At 45.6% G+C, this 17,500-nt stretch overlaps 1 pseudogene; it reads left to right on the forward strand.

Moving 5' to 3' along the window:
• Nucleotides 1-17,500, forward strand: part of LOC128354691 (cation-independent mannose-6-phosphate receptor-like) — a 32,832-nt pseudogene that overhangs the window by 9,299 nt on the left and 6,033 nt on the right.

Genomic DNA, 17,500 nt, shown 5'->3' on the forward strand with positions numbered 1-17,500 from the left:
CTCTCTCCCTCTCTCTTCCTCTCTCTCCCTCTCTCCCTCTCTCTTCCTCTCTCCCTCTCTCTCTCTCTCTCTCTCTCTCTCTCTCTCTCTCTCTCTCTCTCTCTCTCTCCCTTTCTCTCTCCCTCTCTCTCTCTCTCCCCCTGTCCCCCTCTCTCTCTCTCTCTCCCTCTCTCTCTCTCCCTCTCTCCCTCTCTCTCTCTCTCCCTCTCTCCCTCTCTTCCTCTCTCCCTCTCTTCCTCTCTCCCTCCCTTCCTCTCTCCCTCTCTTCCTCTCTCCCTCTCTTCCTCTCTCCCTCTCTCCCTCTCTCTCTCTCTCCCTCTCTCCCTCTTCCTCTCTTCCTCCTCTCCAGTGCTTGGAGTCTGGGTGGCTAACTCCCGCCTGTCTTACTATGACGGTCAGATCAAGCTGATCTACAGTAACGGCTCTCAGTACAACAACCAGCAGCACACACTCAGATCCACCAGCATCTCCTTCCTCTGTGATCCCGAAGCTGGAGCCGGAAAACCAGAATTCCAGGTAGAAACCCTGCATGGCTCTATTTAATCCAGATTATAACACGACTGGTCTGGACTAGGGAAGGAAGGAAGGAAGGAGGGAAGGAGGGAGGGAGGGAAGGAAGGAAGGAAGGAGGGAGGGAGGGAAGGACGAAAGGAAGGAAGGAACGAGGGAGGGAAGGAAGGAAGATAGGAGGGAAGGAGGGAGGTAGAGAGGAAGGAGGGAGGGAGGGAGGGAGGAAGGAGGGAGGTAGGAAGGAAGGAAGGAGAGAGGGAGAAAGGAAAAGAGGAAGGGATGAAGGAAGGGAGGAGGGAGGGAGAGAGAAAGGAAAAGAGGAAGGGATGAAGGGAAGAAGGTGAGGGGAGAAAGAGAGAAGAAGGGGGAAAGGAATGAAGGATGGAAGGAAGGAAGGAAGAAAGGAAGGGAGGGAGGAGGGAAGGGAAGAAGGGAGGAGGGAAGGGGAGAGGAGGGAAGGGAGGAAGGAAAGGAATGAAGGAAGGAGAGAAGGACAGAGGAAAGAAAGAAGGAAGGAAGGAAGGTAGGAGGGAGGGAGGGAGGGAGAAAGGAAAAGAGTAAAGAAAGAAGGAAGTGAGGAAAGTAGGGGAGAGAAAAGAAAGAGAGTGAGGGAGGGAGGAAGGAAAGGAAGGACGGAGGGAAGGAATGGAAGGAAGGAAGGAAAGGAAGGAGGGAAAGAAAGGAAGGAATGGAAGGAAAGGAAGGAAGGAAGGAAGTCAAAACAGACGACAGGAAGTAGTAAATCTTTGTCTCTCTTGTACTTCCTGTGATGACAGAAGGAGGATAACTACACGTATAACTTCCTGTGGTACACTTCCTACGCTTGTCCTGAGACTCCTCATGAGTGCATGGTGACTGATCCCAAAACCCTGGACCAGTACGACCTGTCCAGGTAATACTCATTCATTCATTCACTCATTCATTCATTCACTCCATCATTCATTCATTCATTCATTCATTCATTCAATCACTCCATCATTCATTAATTCATTCATTCATTCATTCATTCATTCATTCATTCAATCATTCATTCATTCATTCATTCATTCAATCATTCATTCATTCATTCATTCATTCATTCACTCATTCATTAATTCATTCATTCAATCATTCATTCATTCATTCATTCATTCATTCATTCAATCTGTTCATTCATTCATTCAATCACTCCATCATTCATTAATTCATTCATTCATTCATTCATTCATTCATTCATTCATTCAATCATTCATTCATTCATTCATTCATTCATTCACTCATTCATTAATTCATTCATTCAATCATTCATTCATTCATTCAATCATTCATTCATTCATTCATTCATTCATTCATTCAATCTGTTCATTCATTCATTCAATCACTCCATCATTCATTCAATCATTCATTCATTCATTCATTCATTTAAACAGTCTTAACCTTTATCCCTTTACATGCTCTTCATATTCTGACTCATCCTTCTTCTCTTTCATCCTTCCCTCCTTCCATCTGTCCTTCCTGTCTTCTCCTCATTTCCTTCCTTCCTTCTTACTTCCTTCCTTCCTTCCATCCATCTTTCGTTCAATCTGTCCTTCCTCTTTCATCCTTTCATCCTTCCTTCTTTTCCTTCCTTCCTTCCTTCCTTCCTTTCTTCCATTCGTCCCTCCTTCCTTCCTTCCTCTCTTTCATCCTTCCTTCCTTCCATCTGTCCTTTCCTTTCCTTCCTGCCTTCCTTCCTTCCTCTCTTCCTTCATCCCTTCCTTCCATCTGTCCTTCTACCCTTTCATCCTTACTTTCTTCAATTTGTCCTTCCTTCCTTCCTTCCTTCCTTCCTTCCTTCCTTCCTTTAAATTATGTATGAGCTATTGGATACATGAATGTCTCCTTATGTGTATGAATAAAGTCAATCCAAAAAAAGAAATAAAATCATCCCCTCTTCTTCTCTTCTCCAGCTTGTCTCGCTCCTCCTCCGGTAAGAACTGGCAGGCGATGGATTTATCTGAGACCATGAACCTGAAGAAGTATTACATCAACATCTGTCGACCAATCAACGCCGTGCAGGGCTGCGACCGCCACGCCTCAGTCTGCCAGATGAAATACGTCTCAGAGCAGGTAACCATGGCAACGTGATGCATGAAGAGGAGATACAACTTTATTAACACACGCGTCAGTCTGTCAGATGAAATACGTCTCAGAGCAGGTAACCATGGCAACGTGATGCATCAGTCAGTCAGATGAAATACGTCTCAGAGCAGGTAACCATGGCAACGTGATGCATCAGTCTGTCAGATGAAATACATCTCAGAGCAGGTAACCATGGCAACGTGATGCATGAAGAGGAGATACAACTTTATTAATACACGCGTCAGTCTGTCAGATGAAATACATCTCAAAGCAGGTAACCATAGCAACGTGATGCATAAAGACGAGGTAAAACTTTATTAATACAACATCTCAGAGCAGGTCTGTAACCATAGCAACGTGATGCTTAAAGACGAGGTAAAACTTTATTAATACAACATCTCAGAACAGGTCTGTAACCATAGCAACGTGATGCTTAAAGACGAGGTAAAACTTTATTAATACAACATCTCAGAGCAGGTAACCATAGCAACATGATGCATAAAGAGAAAATAAAACTTTATTTATACATCTCAGAGCAGGTCTGTAACCATAGCAACGTGATGCATAAAGAGAAGATAAAACTTTATTAATACATCTCAGAGCAGGTCTGTAACCATAGCAACGTGATGCTTAAAGACGAGATAAAACTTTATTAATACAACATCTCAGAGCAGGTAACCATAGCAACGTGATGCTTAAAGACGAGGTAAAACTTTATTAATACAACATCTCAGAGCAGGTCTGTAACCATAGCAACGTGATGCTTAAAGACGAGATAAAACTTTATTAATACAACACCTGGAAAATCTTACTTCTTTCTTTCTTTCTTTCTTTCCTTACTTTCCTACTTCTTTTTTTTCTTTCTTTCTTTCTTTCTTTCTCCTTTTTCTTTCTCTTTCTTTCTTTCTTCCTCCCTTTTTTTCCTTTTCATCCTCCCTTTTCTCTCTATCTCTCTCTAGGGTGATAAAATATGTAATATGTATCATGTATTTTGTGGTTACACCATTTGACATTTTCAGGAGCATTCAGTCTTACTTTGGTTTACTTTGGTGCAAATCTCATTTCAAATGATATAAAACCAACAGAGTGAAATAACCCCTACCCCCCTCTCTCTGCCCCCCCCCCCCCCCTCCTCTCCGTCGTCAGGGCGTTCCTAAGGAAGTGGTGTCGGTCAGTAACATGGGAGTCTCTAAGCGAGGTCCGGTCATCGTAGCGAGGGATCGGCTGCTGCTGGAGTTCACCGACGGCTCCGCCTGCATCTCAGACGGCCTGAAGCTCACCTACACCACCCGCATCCACCTGGTCTGCTCCAGAGGAACCGTGGTACGTTCACAACTCGCTCAGCTCTCAGGGTTCTGGATCAGCTAAAGCAGAGGTGTCAAACTCATATTCATTCAAGGGCCACATACAGACCAAGAATGGAAGGAAATAAGAAGGGAAGGAAGGAAAGAGAGACAAAAGGAAAAGGAGAAGAAAGGTAGGAAGGACAGACAGAAAGGAAGGAAGGAAAGAAGGAAGGAAAAAAGGAAGGTAGGAAGGACAGATGGAAGGAAGAAAGGAACAAAGAAAGGAAAAAAGGAAGGTAGGAAGGACAGATGGAAGAAACGGAGGAAGGAAGAAAGGGAGGAAGGACAGATGGAAGGAAGGACAAATGGAAGAAACGGAGGAAGGAAGAAAGGAACGAAGAAAGGAAAAAAGGAAGGTAGGAAGGACAGATGGAAGGTAGGAAAGAAAGATGGAAGGAAGGAAAAGAGAGACAAAAGGAAAGAGAGAAGAAAGGTAGGAAGGACAGACAGAAAGGAAGGAAGGAAAGAAGGAAGGAAAAAAGGAAGGTAGGAAGGACAGATGGAAGGAAGAAAGGAACAAAGAAAGGAAAAAAGGAAGGTAGGAAGGACAGATGGAAGGAAGAAAGGAAAAAAGGAAGGTAGGAAGGACAGATGGAAGAAACGGAGGAAGGAAGAAAGGGAGGAAGGACAGATGGAAGGAAGGACAGGTGGAAGAAACGGAGGAAGGAAGAAAGGGAGGAAGGACAGATGGAAGGAAGGTAGGAAGGACAGATGGAAGAAACGGAGGAAGGAAGAAAGGGAGGAAGGACAGATGGAAGGAAGAAAGGAACGAAGAAAGGAAAAAAGGAAGGTAGGAAGGACAGATGGAAGGAATGATAAAAAGGATAAAGGGAAGGAAGGTAGGAAGGACAGATGGAAGGTAGGAAGGACAGATGGAAGGAAGGAAGGAAAAGAACACAGGAAGGAAAGTGGGCCGGATCGCGCCCCTCAGTGGGCCGGTTCTGGCCCATGGGCCGCATGTTTGACACCCCTGCTCTAAAGGTTTGGACTCTAACTGTGTCTGTGTCTCGCTCTGCAGTCGATGGGACCTCGTTTCCTGATGTACCAGAACTGCACCGCGACCTTTATGTGGGAGACCAGAGCAGCCTGCGCCATCACCACCACCAAGAACACGGTGAGCTCACATTTAACTACAGATTCATACTTTTTATTAATTTAACCCACAGACTGTATAAAAGAAATGGACGTAACATCCGTGACGTCACCCATTGGTTTGTGGACTGCTGCTCGGAAGCCAATAGTTTCTAATCTAGGCAGCGCCATCTTGAAAAGTTCAGGTGCATGCTGGGAAAAATAAAAACACGGATTCTACTTATATGGGCATGAGGCGGGGCCATGGGTGGAGCGGGGAGGTTGCTATGGTTGCGAGGGCTGGATCTCGAGGACATTGGGCAATCAACCTGTCAATCAGGACGTAGCCCCGCCCCCTAATGCATACCCTGCTTTATCGTCACATATAAAATCAGGGAGGCCAAAATGTCCCAAATGAACATCATACTGCATTGAAGAAGGCTTTAAACTAGCGATTGAGACCATAAACACATTTTGAAAACGTTTACTGAGGTTAGAAATCAAGTGAGAAGTTGGTGAATTCTCCATTGACTTGTATAGAGACGGTCGCCCCCTGGTGGCCTTTTGATAGAATGCAGCTCTAAGTTACTTCCTGGTTGGCCTCATTTCAGAGGACCAGAACTCCCCTCCTGGTTTATACACACTGATGAGATAATATGTTAAGGGCCACTATGTTGTACAGAGAAATAAATGAAAGCAGAAGGGTTGAAAGGCTTGATGCTGATTCAGTGTGTTTATATATATTGATTGTTATTATGTGTGTGTCAGAGCTGTGCTGTGGCAGATCCAAACAACGGTATCGAGTTCAACCTTCAGCCTCTGGCCTCAAAGGACGGATACAAGGTCAACGCTAACGGGAAGGACTTCCTGGTGAGATCATCGTACTACTACTGATGATGATGATGATGATGATGATGATGATGATGATGATGATGATACTCCACTGACTGTAAATCATGTCCTCTTAATGCTTGATGCACATCTGAGTCTGTTAGTGTGATCCTTCCTTATTTCCTCCATCCTTCCTCCCTTCCTTCTTTCCTTTCCTCCCTCCCTCCCTCCTCCCTCCCTCCCTCCTTCTTTCCTTATTCCCTCCTTCCTTCTTCCTTCCTTCCTCCCTTCTTTCCTTCCTCCCTCCCTCCCTCCCTCCTTTTCCTCTTTCCTTCTTTCCTTCCTCCCTCCTTCCTTCTTCCTTCTCTCCTACCTTCCTTCCTTATTTCCTCCATCCTTCCTTTCCTTCCTCCCTTCCTTCTTTTCTTCCATCCTCCCTTCCTTCCTTCTTTCCTCCCTTCCTCCCTCTCTCCCTCCTACCTTCCTTCCTTATTTTCCTCCGTCCTTCCTTCCTTCCGTTCCTCCTTCCTTTCTCCCTCCCTCCCTCCCTCCCTCCTTTCCTTCCCTTTTCCTCTGTCCTTCTTTCCTTCCTTCCTCCCTTGCTCTTTTCTTTTCTCACTCCCTCCCTCCTTCTTTCTTTCCTTTCCTCCCTCCCTCCTTTCCTTCCTTTTTCTTCTGTCCTTCTTTTCTGCGTTCCTCCCTTCCTCTTTTCCTTTCTCCCTCCCTCCTACCTTCCTTCCTTATTTCCTCTTTCCTTCCTTCTTTCCTTTCTTCCTTCCTTCCTTCCTTCCCTCCTTCCTTTCTCACTCCCTCCTTTCCTTCCTTCCTCCCTCCCTCCTTTCCTTCCTCCCTCCCTCCTTTCCTTCCTTCTTCCTCCCTTCCTTCCCTAAATAAAATATGCATCTATTACGTTGATATAAAGCATGATGTAATCCAGCTCATTAAACAGAAGTAAAGGATAATATAATAATTCCTCTTCCCTTCATCCCTTCATCCTTTCATCCCTTCATCCCTCCGTCGCTCCGTGCAGCTGAACATCTGTGGAGACCTGGCCGTGTGCGGAGAGGGAATGTCTGGCTGTGAGATGGAAGACGGACACGCGCTCAGTCCGGTGGGTTTGGAGAGGAGCCTCGAGTATTCCTCTGATGGACTGCTGAAGCTCGTTTATAAGGGACCAAGAGACGACAAAACAGGTAACACACACACACACACACACACACACACACACACACACACACACACACACACACACACACACACACACACACACACAGATACACACACAGTCAGGGTTAAGATTAGAGACTGAGGAATCAGAGACTGAGGAATGAAGGAATGAAGGAAGGAAGGAAGGAAGGAAGGAAGGAAGGAAGGAAGGAGAATATATTGGAGGATTATGGCAAAAATGTCTAAGTGGTGTAACCATAAAAACTTTGGAAGGAAAGGAGGGAGGGAGGGAGGGAGGAAGGAAGGGAGGAATGAAGGGAGGGAGGAAGGAAGGAAGGAAGGAAGGATGGAATGAAGGAAGGAAGGAAGGAGAATATATTGGAGGATTATGGCAAAAATGTCTAAGTGGTGTAACCATAAAAACTTTGGAAGGAAGGAAGGGAGGAAGGAAGGAAGGAAGGAAGGAAGGAAGGAAGGAAGGAAGGACGGACAGGAGGAAGGAAGGAAGGGAGGGAGGGAGGAAGGAAGGAAGGAATGGAGGAAGGAGGGAGGGAGGGAGGAAGGAAGGGAGGAAGGAAGGAATGACGGAAGGAAGGAAGGAATGGAGGAAGGAGGGAGGGAGAGAGGAAGGAAGGAAGGAAGGAAGGAAGGAATGGCAGAAGGAAGGAAGGGAGGAATGAAGGAATGGAGGAAGGAAGGAAGGAAGGGAGAAAGGAAGGAATGATGGAAGGAAGGAATGACTCAAGGGAGGAATGAAGGAATGGAGGAAGGAAGGAAAATGAAGGAGAAACTATATAAACTTCCTGTTGTTTCCTTGTTTCCTTGTTTCCAGCCACCAGAGACACGTTCACTATAAACTTCCTGTTTCCTTGTTTCCTTGTTTCCTTGTTTCCAGCCACCAGAGACACGTTCACTATAAACTTCTTGTTGTTTCCTTGTTTCCTTGTTTCCTTGTTTCCAGCCACCAGAGACACGTTCACTATAAACTTCGTGTGTGATCAGAAGGCGCTGAGCGGCTCGTTGAAGATGCTGCAGGAGGATCTGAGTTCTCTACCAAACCACGTCGTCCATGATGTTCTCTTTGAGTTCTCCACCGCTCTGGCCTGCGTCCCTGCTCCTGTTAACTGCAGGATCTTTGGTACACACACATACATGCACACACACACACAGGCATGGAGACACACACACACACACATGCATTCATGGAGACACACACACACGCACACACACACACATGCATGCACGCACACACACACACATGCACACAGACACACACAGGCATGCACACACACATGGACACACACATGCATACACACACGCACACACACACACACATGCATGCACGCACACACACACACACACATGCATGCACAGAGACACACACACACAAACACACATGCATGCACACACATTCACACACACACACACACATGCATGCACAGAGACACACACACACAAACACACATGCATGCACACACATTCACACACACACACACACATGCATGCACGCATGCACGCACACACACACACACACACATGCATGCACACACACATGCATGCATACACACAGAGGCACGCATACACACGCACACACACACACACACACACACAAACACACACACACACACACAAACACACACACGCACACACACACACACACACACACACACACACACACACACACACAGAGTGAATGAAACCATGTGTACTAATGAAAGTCCCTCCTCTCCTTCTTTAGACACTCAGGGTAACGAGTACGACCTGAGTCACCTGATGCGTGACAACGACGACAGCCCTTGGGTTGCCATGGATACCGACTCCAGCACATCACGCAGCTTCTACATCAACGTCTGCAGACCCCTCCCCCCCGTGAAGGAGTGTCCAGGTCAGTACGCTCGACCCCTAACCCTAAACCCCCCCCCCCCACTTTCCTTCCTGTCTTCTTTTCCTTTCTTTGCTTCGTCTGTCCTTCCTTCCATCCTTCCTTCCTCCCTTCCTTCCTTCCTTCTTGTCTTATTTTCCTTCCTTCCTTCCTTCTTGTCTTATTTTCCTTCTTTCCTTCCTTCCTTCCTTCCTTCCTTCCTTCTTGTCTTATTTTCCTTCCTTCCTTCCTTCCTTCCATTCGCCTGTCGTTCGTTCGTTCCTTCCTTCCTTCCTACCTTCTGTTCTTTCTTTCCTCTTTCCTTTCTCTTCCTTCCTTCCTTCCTTCCCTCCTTCCTTCCCTCCTTCCCTCCTTCCTTCCTTCCTTCCTTCCTTCCTACCTTCTGTTCTTTCTTTCTTTCTTGTCTTCTCTTCCTTTCGTCCTTCCTTCTTTCCTTCCTTCCTTCCTTCCTTCCTTCCTTTATAAGATTACAATAAATAGATGAGACTGTATTTAACCATGTTCCTCTCTCGTCTCTCTCCCTCGTCTCTCTCTGTCCAGTGGGTCCTTTGGGTGCCTGCGGAGTGATCGATGGGACCAGTTCTAACCTGGGATACGTCCAGTCCAGCCCTCAGGTGGCGGAGGACGGCTCCATCAGCATCGTCTACCACAACGGAGACAAGTGTGGAGCGTCGGCTCGATACTCCACACGCATCATCTTCCAGTGTGACGACAATCCGGTGAGTTCAACCCTCCTGCTGTCCTCGAGTTGAGGAAGGAGAATGAAGGATTGGAGGGAGGGAGGAAAGGAAGGAGATGAAGGGAGGAAAGGAGGGAGGAAGGAAGGAAAGGAAGGGAGGGTGAAAGGAAAATAGGAAGGAGGGAGGAAGTAAGGAAGAGGAAGAAGGAAAGGAGGAAGAAGGAAGGGAAAGAAGGTGGGAGGGAGGGAGGAGGAAAGGTGGATGGAGTAAAGGAAAGAAGGAAGTGAGGAAAGAAAGAGAGAAGGAGGGAGGGAGGAAGGACAGATGGAAGGAAGGAAGGAAGGAAGGGGGAAGGAAGGAAGGTAGTAGGGTGGGTGAAAGGAAGGAGAAAAGGGGGTGGAGGAAAGGAAAGAAGGAAGGGAGGAAAGAGAGAGGAAGGAAAGAAAGAGAGAAGGAGGGAGGGAGGAAGGACAGATGGAAGGAAGGAAGGAAGGGAGGAAGGAAGGAACAGTCAAACAGACAGGAAGGTTAAATAAAGTTTCCTCTGCCATTTAAAGTCAGGTGTTCAGTTAAAAGGAAGGTGGGAAGGAAGGGAGGGAAGGAAGGAAGGAAGGAAGGATGGAGGAAATAATCAAGGAAGGTAGGAGGGAGGGAGGAAGAAGGAAGGAAGGAAAGGAGTAAGGAAGGAAGGAAGGAAGGAAGGTAGGAGGGAGAAAGAAAGGAAGGGAGGAAGGAGGACTGAGATCCAATTAGTGAAAACATCCAGAGCGTCGTAATGTCCCAGTTATTTTTCAGGACCTTGAAGTAGCATTGTGGTGGCTAGATTTTAGACTACAGAAAAACCAAAATCTACAGATAATTACTTTTTACCTGCAACATTTCCTCTTCACTGTTATTTACTTGCGTGTCTTTTATTTTGAAGGGCTCCCCCATGTTTGACCGTAAGGACGGCTGTGAGTACGTCTTCATCTGGAGGACGTCTGAGGCCTGTCCAATCAGGAAGAGTCAAGGTAACGTATCAGAGATCAGGGTTTATAGATTATAAAGATGACTCCTGCTGAGGAGTCCAATCTGGCCCACTTTCCTTCCTTCCATTTTTCCATCTACCCTTCTTTCTCTCTTTCTTTCTTCCTTCCTTCCATCTTCCTGCCTGTCTTCTGTTCCTTCCTTCCTTCCTTCCTTCCTTCCTTCCTGTCTTCTCTTCCTTCCTTCCATCTTTCCTTCCTTCTGTTCTTTCTTGATTTCTTGTCTTCTCTTCCTTTCTTCCATCTTTCCTTCCCGTGATATTTCCCTTCCTTCTATTTTTCCATCCACCTTTTCTTTTTCTCTTTCTTTATTTCTTCCTTCCTTCCTTCCTTCCTGCCATCCTTCCTTCCTTCCATCTTCCTTCCATCCTTCCATCTTCCTTCCTTCCTTCCTTCCATCCTTCTGTTCTTTCTTTCTTTCTTTCTTTTTCTTTCTTTCTTGTCTTCTCTTCTCTTCCTTTCTTCCTTCCTTCCTATCTTCTCTTCCTTCCTTCCTTCCTTCTTTCTCTCCTTCCTTCCTTCCTTCCTTCCTTCCTTCCATCTGTCTATCCTTCCTTCCTTCCATCTGTCTTTCCTTCCTTCCTTCCTTTCTTCCGTCCTTCCTTCCTTCCCTCCTTCCTTCCTTCCTTCCCTCCTTCCTTCCTTCCTTCCTTCCTTCCCTCTTTCCTTCCTTCCTTCCTTCCTTCCTTCCTTCCTTCCTTCCTTCCTGTCTTCTCTACCTTCCATCTTTCCTTCCTTCCTTCCTTCCTTCCTTCCATCTGTTCTTTCTTTATTTCTTTCTTCCTTCCATCTGTTTCTGTCTTTCTTGTCTTCTCTTCCTTTCTTCCACCTGTCTTTCATTCCTTCCTTCCTTCCTTCCATCTTTCCTTCCTGTCTTCTCTTCCTTTCTCCCTTCCTTCCTTGCTCCCTTTCTTCCTTCCATCTGTCCTTCTTCCCTTTCTTCTTTATCTGTATTGAGCATCACAGTTACTAACCCTTCCATCTGTTCTTTCTTTATTTCTCTTCCTTCCTTCCTTCCTTCCTTCCTTCCTTCCATCTCTTTAATGATCCAGCCCTCATTGTGGCCTTTGAATAAAGAGTTTGACCCTCCCTCCTAATAAAACTTAAAACCTTGATGAGTTAAAGGTATTCATCCTAATTTTCTCGTTGCTAGGCGATGAGTGTCGTGTTCTGGACCCTCGGAGCGGCTACGAGTTCGACCTGAGCTCTCTGAAAGATAAAGATTACTCCATCAGGAGCGATAAATACATCTACCACCTGTCCGTCTGCAGCGGCCTTCAGAAAGGAGTCTGCACCCACAAAGACACCGGCAGCGACAAGGTGTCCTCCTGTCAGGCTGACGGCTCCAACCACAAGATCGCAGGTACAGAACTACAAAATAAAAGACTTCCTGTTCTACTGATGATGCTCAGATTTTTTTTATGTATCTATTTATTGGTTTATTACTGTTAAACCTCTTTTTATTGTCTATCTATCTATCCATCTATCCATCCATCCATCCATCCACCCATCCATACATCCATCCATCCATCCATCATCTATCCATCCACCCACCCATCCCTCCCTCCATCCATCCATCCTTCCTTCCTTCCTTCCATCCATCCATCTATTATCCATCTACCCATCCATGCATCCATCTATCCCTCCCTCCCTCCCTCCATCCATCCATCTACCTATACCCATCCATCCATCTACCCATCCATCCATCCATCCATCCATCCATCCATCCATCCATCCATCCATCCACCCACCCATCCATCTACACATCCATCCATCCATCATCCATGCACCCATCCATTTTTCAATCTATCCGTCCATCTATCCATCCATCCATCTATTTACCCTTCTATTTACCCATCTATCCATCCATCCCTCCCTCCATCCATCCATCCATCATCTATCCATTTACCCATCAATCCATCCATCCCTCCCTCTATCCCTCCATACATCCATCCATCTACCTATACCCATCCATCCATCCACCCACCCATCCATCCATCCATCCATCTACACATCCATCCATCCATCATCCATGCACCCATCCATCTATCCATCCATCCATCCATCTATTTACCCTTCTATTTACCCATCTATCCATCCCTCCCTCCATCCATCCATCCCTCCCTCCATCCATCCATCTCTCTTTCCCTCCCTCCCTCCATCCATCCATCCATCCATCCATCCATCTATCCATTTACCCATCAATCCATCCATACCTCCCTCTATCCCTCCATCCATCCATCCATCCATCCATCCATCTACCCATCCATCCCTCCCTCCCTCCATCCATCCCTCCATCCATCCAGGACTGGCGAACCAGGTTCTGAGCTACGTTGGAGATCAGCTGATCCTGAACTACACCGCTGGAGATACGTGCCACAAGATCTACCAGAGATCCACTGAGATCTACTTCTCCTGCCATCCTGACATGCATCCTGTAAGCACTTCCTGTTATTAATATACTGTTATGATGTCATCATGCATCCTGTAAGCACTGCCTGTTATTAATATACTGTTATGATGTCATCATGCATCCTGTAAGCTCCACACATAAACACTTCCTGTTATTAATATACTGTTATGATGTCATCATGCATCCTGTAAGCACTGCCTGTTATTAATATACCGTTATGATGTCATCATGCATCCTGTAAGCTCCACACATAAACACTTCCTGTTATTAATATACTGTTATGATGTCATCATGCATCCTGTGAGAAACACTTCCTGTTATTAATATACTGTTATGATGTCATCATGCATCCTGTGAGAAACACTTCCTGTTATTAATATACTGCTATGATGTCATCATGCATCCCGTGAGAAACACTTCCTGTTATTAATATACTGTTATGATGTCATCATGCATCCTGTAAGCTCCACTTCCTGTTATTAATATACTGCTATGATGTCATCATGCATCCTGTGAGAAACACTTCCTGTTATTAATATACTGTTATGATGTCAGATGCCTGGATTAGATAATAGCTATAGTTGCATGCGTATGTTCTGTAACCTTTGTTGCTAAGGTGGTTGCTAAGGTGGTTGCTATGGTTGTTGTCCTGCATACATATTTTGGATTATTATGTATTACTACTTGAGACAGGAAGTAAAACAGCCTGTTAATAGACAGAGGCTGAACTGAGTAGCTGCATAAAGGACCAGTAGAAGATAAATAAGGAGTTTTTAACTGGAAATCAGGCAAAAAACAATCCTTAAAACAAGTAATAATAAATAAATAAAAGCTTGGTACACTCTTTTAACTGGTATCATAACTGTAAAATGAATCTTTTTTGTTTTTTGTTTCCCTTTAATGAACTCTTTCTCACCTTGTTCCTGTTTGGTTTTTCTTAGGGAGCTCCAGAGTTCATCAAGGAGACTCCAGAGTGCACCTACCTGTTTAACTGGCCCACTGCTCTGGCCTGCATCCCAGTAAAGACCACCAGCTGCTCCTACAAGTAAAGCTTCTTCATCACTACCTCACACATCATCATCCTCATCCTCATCTTCTTCCTTTCCCTCCATCTTTCTCTTTCTGATTCTTATTTGCTTGTAATTCTTCTCGCTTGTAAAGATTTATTTTAATTCAGAGTTTATATACAGTGATTTTTACACATATGTATATTAGTAGCTTCCTGTCTTTTTTCCTTCCTTCCTTCCTTCTTTCTATCTGTCCTTCCTTCCTTCCTTCCTTCCTTCCTTACTTCCTTACTTCCTTACTTCCTTCCATCTTTCTTTCCTGTCTTCCTTCCTTCCTCTCTTATTTTCCTTTCTTCCTTCCTGCCATCTGTCCTTGCTCCCTTTCTTCCTTCATCTTTATTTCCTCTCTACTTTTCCTTCCTTCCTTCTTGCCTTCCTTCCTTCTTATCTTCTCTTCCTTCCTTCCTTCCTTCTTCCATTCCTCTCTTTTCTTCCTTCCTTCCTTCCTTCCTTCCTTCCTTCCTTCTTGCCTTCTCTTCCTTCCTTCCTTCCTTCCTTCCTTCCTTCCTTCCTTCTTCCATTCCTCTCTTTTCTTCCTTCCTTCCTTCCTTCCTTCTTCCCTTCTCTTCCTCTCTTCTTTTCCTTACTTTCTCCCTTCCTTCCATCTGTTCTTCTTCCCTTCCTTCCTTCCTTCTTGCCTTCCTTCCTTCTTATCTTCTCTTCCTTCCTTCCTTCCTTCTTCCATTCCTCTCTTTTCTTCCTTCCTTCCTTCCTTCCTTCCTTCCTTCCTTCTTGCCTTCTCTTCCTTCCTTCCTTCCTTCCTTCCTTCCTTCCTTCCTTCTTCCATTCCTCTCTTTTCTTCCTTCCTTCCTTCCTTCTTCCCTTCTCTTCCTCTCTTCTTTTCCTTACTTTCTCCCTTCCTTCCATCTGTTCTTCTTCCCTTCCTTCCTTCCTTCCTTCCTTCCTTCCTTCTAATATAATAGAGCGCTGACAATGTGATGAGCAACAAAAACACAGTTCAGTGTTAACGATCAGACTTTAAACAAACCCTAACCCTTTTTGTTTTTTCTTCGTCCTCAGCGACGGTCACGGTCACTCCTACGACCTTTCACCTCTGGCCATGGAGACCCAGAACTGGGAGGTGGAGCCGACGACGAGCGACACCAAGAACACGTTTTACATCAACGTGTGCAGATCTCTGGTGCAGCAGGGAGGTCAGTGAACGCATCATCATATATCATCTATCATCTAATATACTGAAGCTTTTTGGTCAGTGAACGCATCATCTATCATCTAATATACTGAAGCTTTTTGGTCAGTGAACGCATCATCTATCATCTAATATACTGAAGCTTTTTGGTCAGTGAACGCATCATCTATCATCTAATATACTGAAGCTTTTTGGTCAGTGAACGCATCATCTATCATCTAATATACTGAAGCTTTTTAGTCAGTGAACGCATCATCTATCATCTATCATATGTTATACTGAAGCTTTTTGGTCAGTGAACGCATCATCTATCATCTATCATACTGAATCATCATCATCATCAGGAAAGGAAAGAAGAAAGGGAGCGAGGAAGGAGGGAAGGAAGAAGGAAGGGAGCAAGGATGGTAGGAAAGGAGGAAAGGAAAGAAGGAAGGGAGGGAGGAAGGAAGGACGGAGGAAAGAGGGATGAGGGAAGGTGGGAGGGAGGAAAGAAAGAGAGAAGGAGGGAGGAAAGGAAGGAGGAAGGAGGGAAGGAAGGAGGAAGGACGGTAGGAAAGAAGGAAGGACTGAGGAAAGAAGGAAGTAAGGAAGGTAGGATGGAGGGAGGGAAGGAGGGAGGAAGGACAGACAGAAGGAAGGAAGGATGGAGGGAGGAAGGAGGGAGGGAGGGAGAAAGGAAAAGAGGAAGGAAGGACAGAGGAAAGAAGGAATGTAGGAGGGAACGAAGAAGGACAGAGGAAAGAAGGAATGAAGGAAGGTAGAAAGGAGGGAAGGAAGAAAGAAGGAAGTAAGGAAGGTAGGATGGAGGGAGGAAGGGAGGATGGACAGACGGAAAGAAGGAAGGTTAAAGTGCTTTAAAAGAGCTCTACTGGGTTTTTTTAAATGTGCAGAAAGTAGATCCAGTGTTAACATGTGGATGTGTTGATGTGTTGGTGTGTCTGCAGGCTCGTGGAAGTGTCCGTCCAGCGCGGCGTCGTGTCTGAAGGTGGGGGATGAATACGTGAGTCTGGGTCAGCTGCAGTCCGGTCCGACGTGGGACAGGAATGTGCTGAAGCTGCAGTACGGCAGCGGACACGTCTGTCCTGACGGAGTCCGAAACAAGAGCAGCATCATCCGCTTCAAGTGTGACAAAGACAGAGTGGTGAGTGAGAGACGACTGGTCAAATAATTAATTATTTTATTAATAAATAATAGAAATAGAAAATAAAAAATATATAAAAATAAGATAAAGGTTTATTAAAAGTTGGAGTAAAGAAACTCTTTGATTGTTTATAACTTAAAACACTTTTTTTTATTTACAGTGTGTTCATATAAATTATAACAGCTGATTGTGTGTGTGTGTCTGTCTCCCTCTCTCTCTCTGTGTGTGTGTGTGTGTGTGTGTGTGTGTGTGTGTGTGTGTGTGTGTGTCTCCCTCTCTCTCTCTGTGTGTGTGTGTGTCTCTCTGTGTGTGTGTGTGTGTGTGTGTGTGTGTGTGTGTGTGTGTGTGTCTCTCTCTCTCTCTGTGTGTGTGTGTGTGTGTGTGTGTGTGTCTCTCTCTCTCTATGTGTGTGTGTGTCTCTCTCTTTCTCTCTCTCTCTCTCTCCCTCTCTCCCTCTCTCTCTCTCTCTCTCTCTCTCTCTCTCTCTCTGTGTGTGTCTCTCTCTTCTCTGCAGGACTCTCGGCCGACTCTCATCTCAGCCATAGAGGACTGTGTGTATACCTTCCTCTGGTTAACAGCTGCAGCCTGTCCTCTAAACACGACTCAGCATGATGACTGTAGAGTCACTAACCCAGCTACAGGTCAGACACACACACACACACACACACACACACACACACACACACCCAGCTACAGGTCAGACACACACACACGCACAGAGAGAGAGAGAGAGACACATACACACACACAAAGCCAGCTACAGGTCAGACACACACACACACACACACACACACACACACACACACACACACACACACACACACACACACATACCCAGCTACAGGTCAGACACACACACACACACACACAAACCCAGCCACAGGTCAGACACACACACACACACACACAAACCCAGCCACAGGTCAGACACACACACACACACACACACACACAAACCCAGCTACAGGTCAGACACACACACACACACACACACACACACACCCAGCCACAGGTCAGACACACACACACACACACACACACACACACACACAACCAGCTACTACTACTTATATTACTAAAGTTACCCACCATGTGTCTGCAGGTCATCTGTTTGATC

This window comes from Scomber japonicus, unplaced genomic scaffold (assembly GCF_027409825.1).
Source record: "Scomber japonicus isolate fScoJap1 unplaced genomic scaffold, fScoJap1.pri scaffold_457, whole genome shotgun sequence".
NCBI classification, from domain to species: domain Eukaryota; kingdom Metazoa; phylum Chordata; class Actinopteri; order Scombriformes; family Scombridae; genus Scomber; species Scomber japonicus.